The sequence below is a fragment of the Antechinus flavipes genome, chromosome 5 (genome assembly GCF_016432865.1).
Source record: "Antechinus flavipes isolate AdamAnt ecotype Samford, QLD, Australia chromosome 5, AdamAnt_v2, whole genome shotgun sequence".
Taxonomy (NCBI): Eukaryota; Metazoa; Chordata; class Mammalia; order Dasyuromorphia; family Dasyuridae; genus Antechinus; species Antechinus flavipes.
Window position 1 is genome coordinate 77647691 of NC_067402.1, and position 4607 is coordinate 77652297.

General features: G+C 31.6%; 1 non-coding gene across 1 annotated transcript; it reads right to left on the minus strand.

Annotated features, from left to right (window-relative positions):
* Positions 1–2670: 2670 nt before the first annotated feature.
* On the minus strand, positions 2671–2779 carry LOC127539495 (U6 spliceosomal RNA). The gene has a single exon (XR_007947931.1). It is a non-coding gene; the product is annotated as a U6 spliceosomal RNA (small nuclear RNA).
* Between the last annotated feature and the right edge of the window lie 1828 nt (positions 2780–4607).

Here is a 4607-nt window from a genome sequence, read left to right on the forward strand (position 1 = left end):
TAAGCCTTAAAATACTATGTTAACACTGCTCTGTTAGTATAATAAGTGTTGTTTACTATGCACCAATTTATTAAAAAAAAAAAAAAACACTGGTGTTTCTGTTGTAGGAGTAGTTAATATTATTTACTGTGAAACAGTTCCTGATTTCCAGGATTTTATGAAATCATCTCATTTTCATTTATTAAGGTGTGTCATAGTTATATCTCAATTTATTCATCCATTCCTCAATTGTTTTTCTCTTTTCTGTTCCCTTGTCACAACCATTGCCTGAAACTCCATCAAAATCTCCTCTCCTGATCCCAGACACTTTTCCCATTGAATTGTACATACTTATTATTTTAAAGATGGCTGTGTGTTTTCTTTCCTCCATTGTCCATTTCATGTAAAAGTGAACTTCATTTGATATCTGTTCCCTTTTTATATATTGTCATATACTCCATTGCTGAACACTGTTTCCTCTTTATTTCTTCTTTTCAACACTAAGGCATTTTTATTACCATTCCTTTTCTGTACCCTCTTAAAATCTTAACAATAGAACCAACCCCCTCCCAAATCTTGTGCTTTTAAAAAATTCTCTCAGTTATCTTTGACTAGCATGACAATATGTTTAAAATTATTGTACATGTTTGCTTGCTGTGTTGAGGAGAAGGAGATGGAGAGAGGAAAGGAAAAAAATGGAACTTAAAATCTTACAAAAATGAGTATTGAAAACCATTTTTTCATGATACATAATTAGAAAAATAAAATATTACTGAGAAAAATTAAATTGGCTCTATAGTTTTCAAAGGAGCCTGGCCCATTATTACAATTTAAAAAATAAACTACTATATGATGCTGGAAGAAACATTAAATAATAGGCTAATAATGATATCACATATCAATAAATATGTCCGCAAAGAGGAATTTGCAGGCAGAACTTCTTTCTTAAGTACTTTCTTTTGCAAAATGATGTTTCAATAATGTTTTTCTTCCATTGTGATTATCTAAATTATCTGTGCTTTAGGGCACTGAATTGTGATAACAGAAATCACAGCTCTATTGTTATTGTTGTGTCTAATCCTCAACAGATTGTGATTATATCTAATATTGGACTTCTAGATACTAATTGCAGGCAATAGCTTATTTTATTAATAACATCTCTACACATGCCAGGGTTAAATTTATTCTATCAAAATGATTCTTATTCAGTTAACCTAGTGTGTGAACAAAGAAGTCTTACTAAGGTCAGGGGCATAATTGAGTCTTTCCTTTTTTTCATCAGATATTTTCAAGAAATATGTAAAGTCCATACTTCTTGGCTGTCTTTATGGCATATTTGGTATTATGCTAAGCCAAATCCACAAGAACATATTAATGAAGATGGTTTAATGTCTATGCATTAATATAATGGACTCCTTTGTTCTCTAGTTTCTGTGTCATAGACTAAGTCATTAATCAATGGGTGCTGAAAAATAATTGTCTACTTCTTAACAATTGGCTATTGTTGAAACATTTGGAATTTTATGATAAAGATGTATTGGCTGCTCTGGGGGAAAAAAGGTTTAAGATTACCCTTCATGGAAGTGTGGGCATATTGTTAGAAATGCAAAGCAGCTGACCTGGTTTTAATGTATTTTAATGCATTGTTGTTCAATTGCCTATTCAAATTGTGCTGGAAAAGTTGATTTCATTAATGTCAAGAAATAATGACTTTGTGTGTTCCTTGTACAGGCAGATTCATTAAGTGAAAAAATATCATAGAACACCACAGAATTTTTTAAATGTTATGTAATTTGGGGAAGATGAGTAATAAGCATGATGAGTTGGATCAGAGTAATAATCATGATAGCATTTTTTCTATTCAGTATCTTTCCTGGATCGAGTACTATAGCCTCAAATAGCAGCTATAAATGTGAACTGTGTGTTTTTGAGTGATTACAACTCAGCAAGGAATATATGACTATATCAAGCTGTTTTAGTCCCTGGAAATTAGACATCTTTCTTACTGAAAATGCAGCATTTGGAAATGACAGTAAATCATATTTATGGTCATCTACTATTTGAATAAAAGAAAGAACTCTGACTTGACTACATGGATATCTTGGTGCCTTATATCAAGGCATACCAATTCTCCTATATGTATATATGTATGTGTGTATGTATATATATATATGTTTATATACATACACACACACATACATATATATGTATGTATAGAGCAATGTTAAGAAGTTACTTGAGTGACCAATAATTAATTATAGTAGTCTTTGCAAGATCACATAATTAATGTATCACAGAATGGATTTGAAATTAAGTATTTCTGACTCCAGAACCAATGCTATCCCCTACAATACTCTGCTTCAATATAATAATCAAATACTAATTTAAAAAATGGATCCCTTAAATCTCACATGCTTTTACCTTAAAACCCAGAAAAAATGCACATTCCTAATTGGGCAGAATCTAAGCCTATCATTGATACCTTACACCAATCCGATTTATCCATCCATCCCCACTTAGTAGGACATAACTCACTTTTCTTCTCTTGTCCTTGAACATAAACTATCCCAAGAATAACCTTATTTAATCTTACATGCTTGATTAACAAAATTTATGTCAGATTTTGTAGTGGAAAATGGAAATTTGATTGTGTTTATCTAATTCATAAAGATGCCCATTTATAAGAATTTTTAAAATATAGAATGCTTTGCAAATTTGCAAGTCATCCTTGGACAGGAACCATGATAATCTTTACCGTACTGTTCCCATTTTAAAATGAGTAGAAGTGAGCACTATCTAAATATTTTGATGACGATACTATACCTACACATCAAGGGCATCTTTGATATGGAAATCAGGGGGAAATAATCATTTGCAAAACATATTTCTCACCAATGTCCTACTAATTCTCTCACCAAAGATGCCCTTGATATGTGAGTGTAACATTATTATTAAAATGTTTATGTTTATCTGTATATATACACAATCTCATGATTAAATTAAAAATGTAATAAGATTCCACTGTTTTTATATTTATTGATTTTTTAAAAATTCAATATGTAATTGAGCATAAAAATTCCTCAGACTTTTCTGAAAAAACACCTTCATGTACAATCCAAAATTATAAGAAACTTTTAAAGATATCATTAGAGAAAAAAAATTATAATCCTCTGGTCATTAAAATCAATTCAATTCAATTCAATATCAATATGTGTTTGTGTGTGTGTATGTTATAAACATAAACAAGGAAAAAGGATAAAGTTTTGAGCCCAGAATTAAACTGAGGGAAGAAGAGGCTAGATTTCCTTTTAAACTTATAAAGCACTATAGTGAAATCCCAAATCCAACAAAAATGTTTAAAAACATTTAAATATGAATAATATACAGTAAGTATATTATCTGTATAACTATAAATCATGAGATAATACAATCTTTGAAGAACTAAAAATGCGCCTCATTTTGAGGACAATGGTAAGTATGAGAAAGCTATAACATATACCAAACGATAAACTCTAAAGAACATTGTTTAGGATGTCATCCAACAAACATATACTCAAGTGAAAGGCTATGAGTTCTGGGCCAGGGCCAAGATGACAGAGAGCAAGCACAACTCTCTGTGACTTCCTATAACTTTCTCTTAAATCAACAGCAGATTAAGCCTCTAAAATGATTTTTAAATTTTAAAAAATCCACAAATATTTGGAGTACAACACATTTCTAGAAGAAGATACCTTGGAAGAATTTCTGAACAGCTATGTTTCAATCAGACAGGGGGAAAGTCTGCCAAACCCAGACCACAGCATAGGGAGACTGGGGCAAGAAGCTGGAGTGGAGAGTCAGAGCATTGTTGCTCCACACACTGGAAATCTTCTATTAGTTTCTTAGGCCACTCTGTCCTGGTTGCAAGCAGGTGGTTTGGCTGATTTGCCTTTTGTAAAAGACAAATTGTAAACCACTGAGCCCCAGAAGAATACCAGATTTAGCATCCATTACCCAGCACTGGAAATCAATCAGCAGAACTGCCCCAGGGCAAATTAAAGCAGCTGTCCCTCCTTTGCATTGAACAGACCTCAAGTGTTTTTTTTTTTAAAAAATGAATAAAAAACAAAAAAGAACTCTCACCATAGATAGCTTTTTTGGAGAGACAGGAGAATAGACCTCAAATCCTGAGATTCCTAAAGGTAAAGCAACTACAGAAGAAGCCCCAAAGAGAGACATGAGCTGGTCCCCATTTAACAAGGCTTTCTTTGGAGATTGCATAAAAAATCTTTAAAAATAATTAGAAGAAAAATGGGGGATTTAAATGAAATCATTGCAAGAAGAAATGAAAAAATGGAAAAAGAATGCAATGAAAATAAAAATCTAATTGGCCAATTGCAAAAGGAGCTAAAGAAGGTAACTGAAGAAAATAATACACTAAAATTTAGAATTGAACAAATGGAAGTGAATGACTCAATAAGACTTCAAGAATTAGTCAAAGAAAAACAAAAAAAATGAAAAAAAATAGAAGAAAACATGAAATATCTCCTAGGAAAAACAACTGACTTAGAAAATAGATTTAGGAGAGACAATCTAAGGGATCTTGGGCTTCCTGAAAGATATGATGAAAAAAAGAGTATAAAAGAAAA